This window comes from Mustela lutreola, chromosome 2, assembly GCF_030435805.1.
Source record: "Mustela lutreola isolate mMusLut2 chromosome 2, mMusLut2.pri, whole genome shotgun sequence".
In the NCBI taxonomy this organism is placed as follows: Eukaryota; Metazoa; Chordata; class Mammalia; order Carnivora; family Mustelidae; genus Mustela; species Mustela lutreola.
Window position 1 is genome coordinate 149,930,404 of NC_081291.1, and position 18,656 is coordinate 149,949,059.

General features: G+C 40.1%; 1 long non-coding RNA gene across 1 annotated transcript in view; it reads left to right on the forward strand.

Moving 5' to 3' along the window:
* LOC131825022 (uncharacterized) overlaps positions 1-18,656 on the forward strand; it is a 41,172-nt gene that overhangs the window by 7,430 nt on the left and 15,086 nt on the right. The window contains exon 2 of the long non-coding RNA XR_009351090.1: positions 13,451-13,617. This is a non-coding gene — a long non-coding RNA (uncharacterized LOC131825022). The remainder of the gene's footprint in view (positions 1-13,450; positions 13,618-18,656) is intronic.

Consider the following 18,656-nt stretch of genomic DNA (forward strand, 5'->3'; position numbering starts at 1 on the left):
CCACTTGTGTTACTGGAGAATGACCCTCCTTTAGCATGCCAATGCCATCTGCTTCTAACTGTCCGGCATGTGTATGCTTAGGGTCTCATTTGAGGAGGATTAGAAAAGATGATCCCAAGAGTCATTATGATTCAGAGTCTTAGTGATCTGTGGACTGCAGGCTTTTACCTGAAGAACATCACTGTCACCAAACATCTAGGACACGATATATATTATAGAAAATACTCTCTTGTGGATTATATCATTTGATCTTCAAAACAGCCTATCAGGTCATCTAGCCTATCAGATCACCTACATGATATTTTTATAAGGCCATTGTGACTCAAGCAATAGTTTTATTCTTTTTTCTAAAAAGCATTCAACTTCCAGCTTAAACAACAACAACAACAAAACTAAAGGCTGCCCAGCCCTGAGCCCTCTTACATTACTGAACTACAGCCAGTCCCTCAGGATCATCACATCTCTGAGCTCGATCCCAGCCCTGAATCTCCAAAGGGAGTGTGAAGTTGAGGGATGTCTGTTGAACACAATGTTTGGAAACAAAAAAGGTTTTTGTTGTAGTTTTTTTTTTTTTTTTTTTTTTCTTTTCCACTGGGTGAAAATGGCCTTCTTTGGTTCATGCAGAATTACTTTCCCTGTATTATAGATGATATAACTGAAACTCAGAGAGGTAAGAAAATTGCTCAAGGTCATTAGACTACATGTCTGGAGGTTTTTTGTTTTTTTTTTTTTTTAAATGTCCGGAGCTTCTTGAACTGGGCTGCCTTCCCTGAATTTGAGTGGGAATCAGAGCATTCTTCAGAATTTGAGACCTCAGAGACACTCATTGCCAGTTCTGGCAATCCACATCTGCTTCTCCTTTTGACACGGAGGAGATGGAGGAGTCAATGAGGTATTGGATTTTTGAAGAAGAATCTCTAAGAAGAAAAAAAAGGGGGTAGAAAGTAGGAGATAGATGAATGTTGGAAGCAGCCTGAGAGAGGTTCTAGCCCACAGCAGGCAAAGAAGGAGTCAGAGTTCAAGTGAAAAAGAGCCAAGAAGGTTCCAAGGTCCCAAAAAAGCTGCTGTCAAAGGACATATGTCACTTCACTCTTAGTAATTCCTAAGCAGCTTCTAGAATAGATCCTATCGCTTACTCTCATTCTGGGGAGGGGTCATCGGAACAAAGGCTTAATGACTTCTCTGAGTGTCCTAAACTCCTAAAATATCTGAAATTCCTTTTATAGAGGACAATATATTTCACCTATAATTAGAGAGAAAAAATAAATTCTGGTTAAGAAGAGACATTTATTTGAAGAGCTAATTTTATGAGGCACAGTAAGGAATAGGTACCACATACATAATCTCATTTAATCTTTTCGACAGCCCTGTGCAGGAGATATTATTACCTCCATTTTGCACACAAAATGATGAGACACAGAGGTTAGGAAACTGTTTACTTTCGATGTGTGAATATGCCTTTCATGACCCAGTAAATAGATTCCGTGTCTGGAGGTATTTTGGTCATACATGAATACAGTACAGCTTTGCTTGACATGATTACTGAAGATATTTGAAAACAAACTTCTTTTTTTTTTTTTAAAGATTTTATTTATTTATTTGACAGAGAGTAGGCAGAGGCAGACAGAGGGAGAGAGGGAAGCAGGCTTCCCACTGAGCAGAGAGCCCGATGTGGGGCTCGATCCCAGGACCCTGAGATCATGACCTGAGCCGAAGGCGGAGGCTTTAACCCACTGAGCCACCCAGGCGCCCCCAAAACAAACTTCTTTTTTTAAAAAAATAACCAGGGGTGCCTGGGTGGCTCAGCGGATTATAAGCCTCTATCTTCGGCTCAGGTCGTGATCTTAGGGACCTGGGATGGAGCCCTACATTGGGCTCTCTGCTCAGCGGGGAGCCTGCTTCCCTTCCTCTCTCTCTCTGTGCGCCTCTCTGCCTACTTGTGATCTCTGTCAAATAAATAAAATCTTAAAAAAACAACAACCCAAACTTTATTAAGATAAGCAACATGCTTTCAGAAGATCCATTCATTGACGTATGCCTGTTTTGCCCACAGAGCAATTATAGTAACATATAATTCTTAGAACCATGAATACCTAGTGCTTTTGTGGTCATTTATACATTAAAGAGGGGTTTATGTAGAAACTAAAATTTACTCCGTCTTGTAATTAAAAATTTCAAGGGATATTTAAGAGTTTTTTCCAAATAAGTATTTAAAGTATTTATTTTATTTTATTATTTAAAGATTTTGGTTATTTATTTCAGAGAGAGAGACACACACAGAGAGTGAGTGACAAAGATAGCAAGAAAGAGCAGGAGAGGGGAGGAGAGGGAGAAACAGGCTCCCTGCTGAGCAAGGGGGGGTGGGGGGGTGGGAGGGGGTTGGGGGGGGGGCTGGATTCCTGGACCCTGAGCCAAGGCAGATACTTAACTGACTAAACCACCTAGGCGGCCCTTAAGCTTTTTTTTTTTTTAACATAAGGCGAGAACGAGAGACTTTTTATTATTCCAAACAAATCAATACAGCCCTCAAGCTTTAAAATACTTCCCACTTCTGTTTTGTGTTACATAGCTCTTAAACATATTGCTCCTGGCTGCTTCCAATTTTGCTTCTGATGAACTTTGAAGTTCTTTATTTTCATTTTGGTTTTTTTTTGGGGGGGAGTTGAGGGGGGGCTGTGTTATAACTAGATAAATCTTTGGTTCCCAAAGTATTTCAGTTTTTTTTGGTCAGATGATTGAGATCATTTTTTATCTGGATTTATTTTTTTTATCTGGATTCCATTTTTTATCTGGATTTATACAACTTTAAAAATGTACTAAAGCGGGGCACCTGGGTGGCTGAGTGAGTTAAAGCCTCTGCCTTCGGCTCAGATCCTGGGGTCCTGGGATTGAGCCCACATCGGGCTGTCTGCTCGGCAGGGACCTGCTTCCCCTCTTCTCTCTCTGCCTGCCTCTCTTTCTACTACTGATCTCTGTCAAGTAAATAAATAAAATCTTTTTTTTTTTAAAATAAATGTACTAAAGTATCCACCACATTAAATTTCATTGGCAAGTATTTAGGAATGATTGTCCGCTAACCTCAATATTTCAGAAACATTTGCAATCAATAGCTCAAGGGCTGGTGGGTAAGCCAAACTTGTGCAGCGTGGACTGACTGACCTTGAGCTGAAAATTTCTCACTGTCAGTTTGCATCAGGAAAACCCCTCCAGCAGCCCAGGATCTTCCTTGAATACTACAGAGCTGAAAGCTGTTGCCAGAATTTGATACTCCACCATTCTATGCCAGAGAGGGTGCTATAGCCCAAAATGTTTGGTCATGGTACATCATTGGGACGCACCCAGCTTCTGGCCTGGCCAAAAGCTTAAGAGCGGTAATAGCATCTAACCTTGCTGGGCCTATCAGAAAATCAGCATGTGAGCTCTTTGGCAGGTTCTGCTTGTGTCAGCTGAGGGCAACCCTTTCTGGAGGCAAGTGGGTTCTCCCAAAGGAAGGAGAGGTGGCGCTGCCCTGCCACCTCCTAGAATCAAATTCAAGAAAGTCTGTGAGTACCATATGTGACTCTCATAAAGGCATATCTGTAGGAAAGGTACTGACTACCTGAGGGACAAGCAGAAGAATAGTTTGTATCAAACATATTGGCTACAGGAATTTGACAGATCTCCTGGACACATTGGTTCTTTTTTTTTTTTTTTAAAGATTGTATTTATTTATTTATTTGTTAGAGAGAGAGAGAGAGCACACAAGCAGTGGGAGGGGCAGACACCACACTGAGCAAGGAGACTGACCCAGGACTCCATCCTCAGACCCTGGGATCAGGACCTGAGCCCAAGGCAGACGTTTAACCGACTGAGCACCCAGGAACCCCACGAATCAGTTCTGAAAGAAACAGCATTTGTCCAGAATAGGTGTCTGGATTTTTTTTTTTTTTTTTTTGAGGTGAAAAGAAAAATTCCTTAAAGGTCCAGAAGCCCTGCAACTAGCAGTTCCAAAGAATATGCTCAGCTGGTGAGGACAGCTGGGCGTTTCCAGCACGGCACAACAAAACACAATATATTCCTGCCTGTGGAGCCTTAAAGACTGGAGGCTTAACAGTGAAGACCTTAAACAGTAGATAAATAATCAAGACTGATGGGCTGATGTTTAAGGTAAAGTTTAGATAAGAGAAAAAATGGTGGAGGTTCATATCGGAATCCACATTCTTTTAAGATTTGATTTTTCTCTTTTGGAGATTTCTTAAGGTTTTCTTTATACTTTTATTGATTTCAAGAAGACTGAAAATTGGGTTCAAATTTTTAGGGTTAGGATAAATAGGCCATTGTATGATGGTCTCAGTTTTAAAAAAAAGATAAAAAGAGTTAACTGGTCGAGGCAGTATTTCAATACTATTTTTTTTTTCAACTGAAAGGGATAGAATAGACCATTTTCATATATTTTAAATTATTTTATTTAATATTTTGAATAAGTAAGTATTTAATGGTTCAAAAATAAGTATAAAAAGCTCTATGGTGAAAAGTCTTTCTGCAACTACTGTCCTACTCTCCACAGGTAACAATTTCATGCATAAGAAAAATGAATATATAGGTAACTCCTTCCCCAATTTTATGTAAGGGGAGCATCCTATACATCTTGTTATATGGTATCCCCCCCTTTTTTTTTTAATTAGCAAACTTTATTTTTTAGAGTGGTTTTAGGGTCATAGCAAAATTGAACAGAAAGTACAGAGTTCCCATATACCCCCTGTCCTCACACACCTACAGCCTCCCCCTACCAACATTCCACATCACAGTACCACATTTGTTACCATCAGGGAACCTACAGTGACACATCGTTATCATCCGAAGGCCACCGTTTACATTAGGGTGTGGTGTTGGTGTGTTGTACATTCTATGGGTTTGGACATATGTGTAAGGACAAGTATCTAGCATGGCAATATTGTACAGAACAGTTTCAGTGCTCTGAAGATCCTCCATGTCTGCCAATTCATCCCTCTTTCCTCCGAACCTGGGCAACCACTGATCTTTCAGATTGGCTGCTTTCACTTAGTAATGTGCTTTTAAGTTTCCTTCATGTCATTTTATGGCTGGATAGCTCATGTTCTTTTAGTGCTGAATAAAATTCCATTGTGTACCACAGATTATTTGTCCATTCATCTCCTGAAGGACGTCTTGGCTGCTCCCAAGTTTTGGCAATGATGAAAAAAGCTGCTGTAAACATCCATAGGCCAGTTTTTGTGTGGACATAGTTTTTGGTTCTGTTGGGTAAATGTCAAAGAGTGTAACTGCTGGGTCATATGATAAGAATATGTTTAGTTTTGTAGAAATTGCCAAACTGTCTTCCAAAGTGTATGTACCATTTTGCATCTCTGCTACAAATGTCGTTGACATGCTCACAGCATTTGCTGGTGTCAGGGTTCTAAATTTTGGCCATTCTAAGAGATGTGTAATGGTATCTTCTTATTGTTTTAATTTGCATTTCCCTGGTCACTCATGAGGTGGAACATCTTTCCATATGATTATTTGCCATCTGTCTATCTTCTTTGGTGAGGGATCTGTTAAGGCCTTTGTCCTTTTTATTAATTGGATTATTTGTTTTCCTATTGTTTACTTTCAGGAGTTCTTTGTATACTTTGGATAACAGTCCTTTATCAAACATGCTTGCCCAAATACTTTCTTCCAGTCTATGGCTTATCTTTTCATTCTCTTAACAGTGTCTTTCACAGATCAGAAATTTTTAATTTTAATGAAATCCAGCTTATCAATTCTTTCTTTCACAAACTGTGTTTTGTTGTTCCATTTAAAAAGTTGTTACCAAACCGAGGTCATCCGTATTTTCTCCTGTGTTACCTTCTAGGAGTTTCATGGTTTGGTGTTTTACATTTAGATCCATGATCCATTTGGAGTTAATGTTTGAGAAAAGTGTGAAGTCTGGGTCTAGAATAATTATTTTGCATGTGAATGTCCAGTTGATCTGGCACTTGTAGCAAAGATGAATTTTTTCTATTGTAGGGCCTTTATCCCTTTGTCAAAGATAAATTGATTATATTTATGTGGGTCTATTTCTGGATTTTCTATTCCATGATGTATTAATCTATTCTTTTGCAATATCACACTGTCTTGATTATTATAACTTAATAGTAAGTCTTGAAGTCGGGCAGTATCACTTCTTCAACTTTGTTCTTTTTTTTTTTTAAGATTTTTTATTTATGTATTTGACAGATAGAGATCACAAGCAGGCAGAGAGGCAGGCAGAGAGAGGCAAGCAGAGAGAGAGGAGGAAGCAGGCTCCCGGCTGAGCAGAGAGCCCGATGTGGGGCTCGATCCCAGGACCCTGGGATCATGACCTGAGCCGAAGGCAGAGGTTTTAACCCACTGAGCCACCCAGGAGCTCCAACTTTGTTCTTCTTTAATCTTGAGTTTCTTATCTGGATCTTTTGCCTTTCGATATAAATATAATAACCAGTTTGCCAACATCCACAAAATAACTTTCTGGGATTTTGACTGGGATCGTGTTGAATCTATAGATCGGGTTGGGAAAATTGACATCTTGACAATACTGATTCTTCTTAGCCGTGAACATGGAATAGGGAAAATTGACATCTTGACAATACTGATTCTTCTTAGCCGTGAACATGGAATATCTCTCCATTTATTTAGTTCTCCTCTGATAATCTTTCACCAGAATTTTGTAGTTAGCCTCATGTAAATCTTGCACATCTTTTTTAGATTTATTTCATTTTGGGGGTTACAGAAGTAAATAGCGATGTGTTTTAAGCAAATTCCGCTTGTTAATTGATGGTATATAGGAATGTGATCAACTTTTGTATATTAACCTTGTACCCTGCAGCTTTGTTATAATTGCTTATTAGTTCCAATTGTTTCAGATTTTCTATTTAGATCATCATATCATCATCTATGAACAAAGATAGTTTTATTTCTTTTTCCCAATCTGTATATCTCTTATTTCCTTTTATTATCTTATTGCATTAGCTAGGATTTCCAGTGCAATGTTGAAAAGCAGTGGTAAGAGGGGACATCTTTGTCTTCCTGATTTTAGTGGGAAAGCTTCAAGTTTCTCACCAATAAGTATAATGTTAGGTGGTTGTTGTTGTTTTTATAGTGGTTTATTATCAAGTTGAGGAAGTTCTCTTTTCCTGAGGGTACCTTGATTTTTTTTTTTAAATAATAAAGTCTGGAGAACTTTCTCTTTTGAACATTAAGAGCTGCCTTATTACCATTATTATTACCTATAGCTGCATAGTACTCCATTGCAAGCATATGCCATTTAACTGGATCTTTGTTGATGTGAATCAGGTTATTTCCACATCTTTTGTTAGCACTAATAATGCTGAAGTGGCTACCTTTATAAGTAGACCATTTTGCATGTTTAAAAATTCCTAAAAGTTGAAACAGTGAGTAAAAGCATGTATACGCATCTATGGCTTTAATTACTGTTTTACTCTATATAGATTGTACAAATTTATACTCATATCAGGAATATAGAAATATGTGAAAAGTTGTGTTTCAGTGTGGTTTTGGTATGTGTTTCTCTTGCTATAAGTGAAGTTGAGCATATCTTCTCTTTTTATTTTTATTTATTTATTTAAAAGATTTTATTTATTTATTTGACAGAGATCACAAGTAGGCAGAGAGGCAGGCAGAGAGAGAGAGAGGAGGAAGCAGGCTCCCCGCTGAGCAGAGAGCCCGACGAGGGGCTCGATCCCAGGACCCTGGGATCATGACCTGAGCCGAAAGCAGAGGCTTTCACCCACTGAGCCACCCAGGTGCCCCTTTATTTTTTATTATTTAATTTAAAAAAATTTTAAAGATATTATTTATTTATTTATTTGAGAGAGTGAGAGCATTAGCACGAGTGGGGGGTGAGAGGGACAGAGGGAGAGGGAGAAACAGACTCCCTGCTAAGTAGGGAGCCCCAAGTGGGGCTTGATCCCAGGACCCTAAGATCACAACTTGAGCTGAAAGAGAAACTTAACCAACTGTCTCTTTTTAGAACATTTTTAATTTTTAAAAAATTTTTAAGCAATTTTATTTATTTATTTGACAGAAAGAATGAGAGAGCACAAGCAGGGGGAAGAGTAGGAGAGGGCTTGATCCCAGGACCCTGGGACCATGACCTGAGCCAAAGGCAGATGCTTAACCATCTGAGCCACCCAGGCACCCTGCAATTGTCCGTTTTTAAAATTTATAATCATTTCCTTTTCTTTCTATATCCTTTGCCTTTTTTTTTTTTAATTGGACTATTGATCTTTTTCTTAGTGTAGTATCTCCTAATGCATTATGGAGATTATCCATTTGTCTTGTGTGAATTACAACTGTGTGTACATATATAAACTATTTTAACACAGAGTAGATTATCTGCTCCAGAGGTGTTCAAACATACGGTCACTTGGTAGGATTATACAGCAGGTATTCTTGGATTAGATCTCTGGGCCATCTGATTTAAAAAAAAAAAAAAAAATTTATCTATTTATTTTAGAAAGAGAGAGGGAGCACACACATGAGCAAGCATAAGCAGGGGGAGGGAACTGAGGGAAGAAAGAATCCTCAAGCAGACTCCCTGCTAAGCGTAGAGCCCAATGTGGAGCTCGATCCCAGGACCCTGGAATCACGACCTGAGTGGAAATCCAGAGTCAAACGCCTAACCAACTGAGCCACCTACCATCCTAGGACCATGTGATTTTTAAAGTACATTCCCATTCTCAGCTTTTATGATTCACTAGTCACATACTGCCTTATTTAGACTAGAAAACCTAGGTTTGGTTAACTATTCATTAAGCACTTTGCTTTCACATGGTCTACTCAGCATCTTCCTAGAAGTCAAGGCCTGAACGCTCAGCAATCAAACAATTGTCAACTCTCCAGTGACCTGCATCTTTGCACCATTTTCTTTAGGAAGGAGGAAGCAGCTGTAGCCCATCACCTTTGAGTACTTTGGCCAGCAGCCTGGCATCTTGGGAATTTATCTAGCATGCATTTCAGACATATTCAGACCCTTTTTAGAAGAAATCAAAGTCACTAAAGGAAACCAAGAACATTAAAGATTTATACATCTTGTGTAATTTTACTGTAAGAAATAAAGCCAGGTTCTGCTCAGCACTTAATATAAGATGAACTGAAAACTGCAAAGAAACATGTTTAAAGATAATTAATAAATTTGTAAAATATTTTTGTCAAATCACTCACAGCACACGTTTTATAGGCAGCTTGAAAACATTTTGCATACTGGAAAGATGAAAGCATTTGGTATTTGTTTCCTGGAGGTGGAGGGACTAGCAGAGTCCTAGGTCTTTGGAGTCCCCAGAAAATGATTCTGCATATATTGCACATAGTTACCAACTGCTCGAAATCAGCAAGGCCTCATTTGGGTCTTTGGACATGTCAAGAAACAGCATGGGGCTGATTGAAGTGAATGGTAATGAGAGGTCAGCAATTGCTGAGGGTTTTTTTCAAGTGTTATTTTTTTACTTTTCAAGTTTAACAGCAAGACCTCACTAACTTAGAGTACTTAAAGGCAGACATTTTTCTAAAAGGGATGAAGTTAGTTTAGGTCAGTTCAGAACTTGATTTTTTTTTCCCTGTTTTTGAAAAGTTTTCCTTTTCTCAACTCTTTCCTGATTAGCTTCTGATCCCAATAACTCTGTCCCTCACTTTTCGCCCTTCACATTTTATTCTTCCCTATCTCTGGCAGGTCTAATCAAAGGAATATGTTCTTTACTTTCTTTTTGCTATCTTTCCTTGAAGGTACATCCTTGTGTTTATGCACGACCTGACATTGTTGAAGAAGGATGAGATCCGGATCTAAAAATGCTTCTACAATGTAGCAAAGTGCACAGTTGTGACCACAATCCTCGACTGAGAGGTGGTGTTAGGAGAGGCCAAGAATGAGCCTGGTTTTTCTGGGCATTTGTCAAGGCTGATCTGAAGGCTGATCAGGTCATAGAGAGAAGCTGATGCTCTAGGAAACTGAACAAGCAGGCTCTGCTAGGAGTCATGCAGGTCAAGTAGCGGCTAGACCCACTACATTTGGCCAACCAGGAAGAAGACCCCAAGACATCCCACCTGTTAGGCACCAGGTAGAAACCGTCAACCTTTGTCGGTGAAAAAAAGAGGAGAATGGATGAGAGGGATGGGGAGGGATAGAGAGAGAGGGAGAAAAAGAGAGAGATTAAAAGGCAGAAGCATTCCTTTTCTCACCGAAGGTATAAGACCTCCAGGTTGAATTCACAATAATAACAGGGAGGAGAAAGTTCAAATGGATATGTCCCATGCATGGCATTAAAAATGGAGCTTGAGCATATGCAAACAGCATGTCGACGGCAGATCTGAGGTGATGGCGAAGCACAGACTCTGGGGTGAGAAATAAGCTTGTGTTGAGAAACCATCTGGGAAAACTCGTAGACTAATTTGAATCGAACCAAGCTGAGACCTTAAGCATTTCTTTCCAATGAGATCCAAGCCAGACAATGACATGAGCTGATGTTCAGTTGCGGAGATGCCCATGTGTCCTCGCCTAACAGCTGTCACGCTAAGTCCACACTGCTCCGGAAAGCTAGATAATTAACTGCCGTTTGCTTTGAAGTCCATGGAAAGCTGCTTCCTACTGTGGTACATTTACAAGTCCTACAACTGCCATGTCAAATGTTCAGTGCCTCAACTGCATCAGTCCCACTAACTGCTTTAGATGTTCAGGCTTCTCAAAGGTATTCAAATCCCCGAAGCGGCTACGGGAGGTCTTTCAAGACAGGTGTTTGAAAAAAAATATGATTTACTTTTAAATCATTAGATTATTAAATAAGTTTGCCAAAAACATGACTCTGAGTCATGGATGCTTGTAGTTTTTCTTATTTTATTAACTGAGGGAGAGCTGTTTTCAAAGGGGTCAGATTTGGAAGAATGGATGGAGAATTGTTAAATCTACAGAACTGTCCAGATAGGAGCTTCATACTAAGAAACATGAAGATGAATATGTTAATGAGTTTTTTGAAAAGCTTAATAAGGGAACCAATTTCACTTCTCTCTACTTTAGAAGTTTCAATATAGGCCTTGGCAGTGTGGGCGGGGGGAGTAACATACATATAAAAATATCCAGACTTGGGGCCACCTGGGCAGCTCAGTCAGTTAAGCAGCTGCTTTTGGCTCAGGTCATGATCCCAGGGTTACAGGATCGAGTCCCACATAGGGCTCCCTGCTCAGCGGAGAGCCTGCTTCTCCCTCTCCTTCTGCCTGCTGCTCTGCCTACTTGTGCTCTCTATCTCTCTGTCAAATAAATAAATAAAATCTAAAAAAAACCAAAAAACCATGTTAAAAACAAATATCCCGATTTGGGTTCAGAACAAACTATAAGTTTAAACTAGCATAGATGTGTCAAAGGTAATGGAAAAAAGCACAACCGACTGAACAATTTGAGTTCCCTGTGTCCCATGTTTATCTTTGTGTCAATGGGACAGTGGATCTCTATAAAGGACCTTGATTTCCAGATCCTTATCATTCAAGCCAAAGTGAATATAGTTTTATTTTGAGCCTGCTGTAAATGGAAAATCATTAACATCGATATTTTTAAAGATAATGTTTCATTGCATAAATTTGCAATGGATTACTAAGCCTCTTGGTGAAATTACTTTAGTTAATTCTCCATACATTGTAGTGAGAAAAATGCCAGTGTTTTCATGCTGAGATTATTTGGTAGGGTTAACAAAGGGTAATTGCCAGTTTGAGTTTATCTTTGTACTAAAAATCAAATGTGGACTGCATTGAGACAGAAATTCAGGACTTAACCTGTCCTATGGAAACCATCTGCACTTAGCAAAGCTTCATGGTTATTTTTCTTTTAAATTTATGTTGTTTTGCCTTTAGGGAGTCGATGGAAAGGCATTGTGAGTGTTTTTGTGGATAAAGTTAAAATTGTTTCATTAAATGTTAATGGACTTAATAGTCCAGTTTAAAAGAGTCCATATATTAGCCTGTATTCAGCACTTAATGCTGACATGGCTTATGTTCAAGAATTGCATTTGGGCCCACGGAGTTGAACATCACATGTGAGCATAGGTTAGTAACGGGTTTTGTTCTTTTGCTATAAAGAAATCACCATTCTGTTTATAAATGACTCTGGTTTTTAACAAAACAGCTATTTCAGATTAAACCAATTGGTTTATTTTGGCCCAAAGAAAGATTTGGACATCCATTTAACATTAGGAGCACAGCATGGCTCACTGGATTCTACAATTGACTAGAACGCGAATTATATAAAATTCCATAATATGTCTCAAACTTTCTTTAGCACCTTCACTATAAAGTGAGCTAGCAATACTTTTCAGAGAAATTACTGATTTTCCAGTATTTTGCAAACGTGCAAGAGATTTTTGTTGATTAGTTTTTTTGGAAACTATCAGACTATAGTAAAGCTGTATTTTGAGAAACACACTTTTTAAAAAATTTTATTTGTTCAGTGTTCCAAGATTCATTGTTTATGCACCCACCCAGTGCTCCATGCAATGCGTGCCCTCCTCAATACCCACCACCAGGCTCACCTAACCCTCTCGCCCCTCCCCTCCAAAACCCTTAGCTTGTTTCTCAAGAGTCCACAGTTTCACATGGTTTGTCTCCCCTTCTGATTTCCTCCAATTCTCTTTTCCTTTTCTTCTCCTAATGCCCTCCATGTTATTCCTTATGCTCCACAACTACGTGAAGCCGTATGATAATTGACTCTCTCTGCTTGACTTATTTCACTCAGCATAATCTCCTCCAGTCCCATCCATGTTGATAGAAAAGTTTGGTATTTATCCTTTCTGATGGAGGCATAATATTCCATTGTATACATGGATCATATCTTCTTCTTCTTCTACTTCTTCTTCTTCTTCTTTTTTAAGATTTTATTTATTTGACAGAGAGAGCGAGATCACAACTAAGCAGAGAGAGAGGAGGAAGGCTTTCTGCTGAGCAGAGAGCCCGATGTAGGGCTTGATTCCAGGATCCTGAGATCATGACCTGAGCCGAAAGCAGAGGTTTAACCCACTCAGCCACCCAGATGCCCCTGGACTATATCTTCTTTACCATTCATCTGTTGAAGGGCATCTTGGCTCTTTCCACAGTTTGGCGATTGTGGCCATTGCTGCTATGAACACTGTGGTACATATAGCCCTTCTTTTCACTACATCTGTATCTTTGGGGTAAATACCCAGTAGTGCAATTGCAGGGTCATAGAGTAGCTCTATTTTTAATTTCTTAAGGAATCTCCACACTTTTTCCAAAGTGGCCAACCAACTTGCATTCCCACCAAGAGTGTGAGAGGGTTCCCCTTTCTCCACATCCTCCCCAACACTTGTTGTTTACTCTCTTGTTGATTTTGACCTAGTGACTGGTGTAAGGTAGTATCTCAATGTGATTTTAATTTGAATCTCCCTGATGGCTAATGATGATTGCCACTACTTAACAGCCCACGGGAGAAGAATGAGGCACCAACAAGTCAGCTGTAAAAGAGAGGGAGCAGGGGACAACAGCTGGAAGGACCATCTCCCCGAACAACTCCTCAGTCCTGTATTTATTAGATACAAGATAACAACCAACAAAGGAGAAGAACACTATACATTAGTCAAAGGTCTGGTAAGTAAATAAGAAGGAATGTGTGTCATACCTTGATCACAAGTCCTATAGGTAAACAAGAAGAGTAAGCTGTGTCTGGTCAAGCAGCATGGAATTTGTTCAGCAAGCGTATTTAAATAGATTACCTTAACAGCAGGCTTTCTCTGAGGTAGGGGAGACAACGAAAAGGGGAAGCTGGCAGTGTTCCATCCTGAGCGGCCGGGTGTTCCCAGCTGCTGGGCTTCAATGACATAGATCATCCTCTCCCACAGAGGCCTGCTGCTAGTATAGGTTTTTCTCAAGGTCACCTTTCAGCATGACCAGTACAACTTCTCATTAGTTAAAGTTGTATTTTTTTTTTTAAAAGATTTTATTTATCTATCTGACAGAGAGAGATCACAAGTAAGCAGAGACGCAGGCAGAGAGAGGAAGGGAAGCAGGTTCCCCACCGAGCAGAGAGCCCGATGCGGGACTCGATCCCAGGACCCTGAGATCCCAACCCGAGCCAAAGGCAGCAGCCTAACCCACTGAGCCACCCAGACACCCATATGTCTGATAGCCATTTCTATGTCTTCTTTGAAGAAGTGTCTGTTCCTGTCTTCTGCCTATTTTTTGACGTGATAATCTGGAAAAACATATTGTTTTGGGCTGTTGTTAAGAGATTCGAAGTTGTGCCATTTCTTTGGATTAGATGAGAATAAATATTTTTTGTAGTTTGAGCAGTTAAAGGTAATTATGTAGAGAGAGATACAGGCTCAGATTAGCTCACATTTCTACATGAGCTTCCTGACTCTTGTCTTCAGGAAATCACCAAATCACGTGGCTTTGGATACATTGTTGTTAGTTCTTTTGAAATCAAACAACACTCATGTTAATGTATCTATAAACATTTGGAAATAGAAATACTTCATTCCACATGTGGTTATGAACCATATGGACTACATGTAGGCTGAGAATATAATACATGAAGGTCTCTATTTCTTCCTCCTACTTTGTAAAATGGTGAGGAATTCAATGGGATCACAAGAAACATGAAATGAAAGCTTAAAGAACTTTCATTCATTCATTTAGCAAGGAGTTTTTCCTTTTCCACCAAAAGTATTTAAAATCTGCACAAAAGTCTATAGCCGTCTTTAGCTGCAACACCTCTAGTGTTAGAGGTATGGATTCCTACAAAAGCACTCAGAGTAAGCAAGGCATGCAAAATGATGACCGAGGTGGCAAGACTAGACATAAAGAGCCTGAGACCATCCAACGTGACTTTGAGGAAACAACTCTCTGTTTAGTGTCCTCAGCAAATGAAGGACGGGCTGATAACTTGAGAGCCTCCTTCTCACTCCACGACTCAATGAATGACAACAGAAATCACTGTCCATAGTTATCCCAGAACAACAGGGGAGGCTGGTGCTCTGGGTCCTCCCAGGGGCATGAACTTTTCTAAAATTCTCTCTTGCTTTTAGCTGCTTTGAATGTATAGCATTTATCACTGTATAATATTTGAGTGCTTTGAAAGTTGCTAGGCAACTTTGAATGAACGCAAGGCCTATTTATTTATTAAAAGACTGTATCTCTTCAGAATGTCAAACACAATCCATGGTTAAGCTTCTAAGTTCAAGTTTCCACTTTGAACTTCTTTTATAGACAAATAGGGGAAATCAAGAAGCAGATAGAAGGAAAACAACACATGATTAAAAATTAGCCAAGGCAAGCCTGCACAGATATTTATTCATCTCTTGAATTTTATGCAGTTAAGTTACCTTTAGGAAATTATGGTAAATCTGCTGTCTTCATGACCAGGGAATGCTTGGTCCTTCACGAGTTTTTAACATGTTCCCTTGATGCTTTCATCATCAATATCCAGAACCATAAAGCCAGTGAGATGTGGGAACACAACAGAACAAAATAACATCTAATACGTATTTCTGACTTTTGCCAGGTACTTTCCTAAGCTTTTTACATGTATTAACCCATTTAATCTTCACAGCAATTCTCAGGTAAGTACTGTTACTATTCTTGCTTCATGGATGAGGAGATCAAGGCACAGAGAGGGTAAGTGACAGGCTGGGATTCAAACTGATATAGTCCACTTTTGTGGCTTATGCTTTGTGTCCACAATAATCTAGCCATCTCCTAACAGGACTATTGATTTGTTGTATTCACAGTGATGGGCACCAGAAGCTAGTAACCAAGAGTTTTCATTCAGCATTTAGTCCAAGCACTGGTGGGCCGGAGGCAGGCAGGGCCACATTTATCCCTTAGGCACCCGAGGCCAGGGCCTAAGGCCCACAATACTTTAAGGGGCCCAAGAAAAGTTTCAAATTTCTTTCCAAATCAGAAGAAAAAAAAAGAATACCCAAAAAGTTGGGGGAGGGGACTTCACATAAAGATGTGGCTTCTTGGCTTCTTTGGAAAGGTCGGAAGGCTTGGTAGCAGTGGCCCACACTGCACAGCTCTGCGCAGCTGGAGTTCACTGCAGGTGTTTGCTTCACTCCCCTCTTAGCCCTGCCAGGCCCGATAAGCCAGGAAATTTCAACCTTTGCCCTCACATATGCGTGACAGCTTCAAGAATTAGCTTTCCTCAAAAGTCCTACAGGTTCACAGAGAAGGAAGAAAGCTGCAAATTAGCCAATAATAAAGGGATTCCAGGCTTTAGCTGGTGGGAAGACTGGGAGGGTCCTGGAGCCTCTGCCTCCCATGTCAGGTAAGGCCTCTACCTACTGTCACTATGAGCCAGTCTCCTCCCCAACCTTCCCATGGATGGTGTAAACACAGAGACAGGCTCTCCAGGAATAAAGGGAAGAGGAAAGGCAAAGTTAATGATTTGCCACCCAACCCCTCCCATCTACCTACACACCCACCCTTCCCTTCCAGTGCCTCATCTTGCTGAAATCAGGTGAAATATGATTTGAGTACAGAATTCTTGCATCTCTTATTTTTAACTTAATTATGATTATTATGAGTTTGCAAGATAGGACTTCAAAGACCCTGGCAGGTGCTAACTTCAAAGACCACACATAAAATATTGTCCAGGCAGTTCAGTTCCATTGGGCAATGCTCGGCAAGGCCATCAGGCACTCAAAGGTGAAATGATTTCTACTTGAGTTTCTTGTTGGAAACCTTGCTACTTAACAATGAGATTTTAGAGGCACCTGGGTGGCTCTGTGGGTTAAGCCTCTGCCTCTGGCTCAGCTCATGATCTCAGGGTAAGATTTTATTTATGTATTTGAGAGAGAGTGAAGGTGAGAGAGATCACCTAGGGAGAGGGAGAAGGAGACTTTCCACTGAGCAGGGAGCCTGATGCAGGACTCGATTGCACCACTGTGGGATCATGATCTGAGCCAAAGGCAGTCGCTTAACCGACAGAACCATCCAGGCACCCCTAAACTTTGCCTAAGTTTTTATTTGCCACGTTAACTTTCTGTGTGGGAAAAAATATTGCCGTTGTCCAGCCTTTCACATTGGTATTGAGGACTGAAGGAATTATTTTCTCACTGTTATAAAGCTCTTCAGCCCTGTTAGCATTATCTACTAGAAGTCCAGATAGGTGTGTACAGTTTTTAGATTTGGTTCAGTCACATTGATAGCATTTCCCTAGAGAATTTATAGGTACAAATGCTCAGTGCTTAACATAAATATGGGAGCTATCTGATTACTTACCTAGTTGCTGAATATAGGGGATGAAAAAAATAAAATTTTTGTGATCATGCTGCGAAGCTCCCCTTCCTTCATATTATGAGGAAGATGACCTTGCCTTGAATGGCCCCTTTTGGCAGCAGAAAAAGGATGGCTTCATTGATACAATTTGATCATTTTGTTTTTCTTACCCATTTCAGGGCCCCAAAACCCATAACTTTTTCTTTGCTAGTATTTATTGTCCACATATAAAATATGGCATATATATATATATATATATGGCATTCAAATGATGTAAAGAATGTAGAAGACATGGTTCACACCCTCAATGAACTTAGACTAATGTGGAGGGGGGCTAGGTCTAGAGAATAAAGTTATGGGCCTTATATATTGCTGTATAGTAAGTGGTAAGTTGGAGATATATTTATGACTTAGTGTGCCAGCTGTTCAAGAGAGGAGGAGATCTTTTTTGGGATGGGTTACTCAGAATAGGCTAAAGTGGTCATAGGCTGGGCTTCAAGGCTTGAGAGTGAAGACCAAGGGTATATGGCATGATGAGTGGTGGTCACTAGAGTTGAGAAGATGGGAACAGAGAGATACAGGAAGATGAAGCTCAGGGCAGACTGAGGCAGGAATGGAGGTGGGGTGTGTTAAGGAGCTGCTGCTTTATCCTATAGGTAACGTTAAGCTATTTTTATGCAAGGGAGGAAGAGACAGGATGAAAGCAAAGCTCTAGGAAGACTAATCTAGAAGCTTAGAGTAAAGTGATTAGAGCAATAGAAGCTGCTGCAGGAGTTTGGAAGGCCAGTTAGCATGCTCTTCAGTAATCCAGGCATAAAGTGAATGGAGCCTGAATTTGGGTGAGAGATCAGAGAGAAGCAGCAGGAGGGTGATTTCAGAGAATCACCCTTTAGAAAAGATAACCAAATACAGGAAAGAGTGGGAGGAGCAAAAGACACCTGTAGTTCCCAAAGAGCCATTTCTGCCCATTGTCCCCACTGCTCACTTTCTCCAGCCACACAGATGTCCTTGCTGTTCCCTGAACAAGGCCAGCAAAATCCCACATAAGGCCTTTCCATTGCCAGTTTCTCCAACCCGAACCTTCTCCTCCAGGTTATCTACCTGCTTGCTCCCTCACTTTCAGTCCCTATCTTGCCGCTCCACACATTTATTTTACCTTTGTAGTTTAGAAAATTGGTATTTTCAGCCAATACATAAAACATGACAATATTACTCTCCCCCAAAGTTCCTGTAGGTTCACAGAGATTCCTAAAATGTACCTGTGTTAGAAAGGCCTTCTCTGACTACTCCGTTCCTCCCTTTCCCCTTACTCTATTTAATTTTTCTTACTATGTTTCCTCATCTAATAATATGTTATGTGTTTAGCCATTTGTTTGGTTATTTTCTATTTGTTTGCTTGTTTGTTA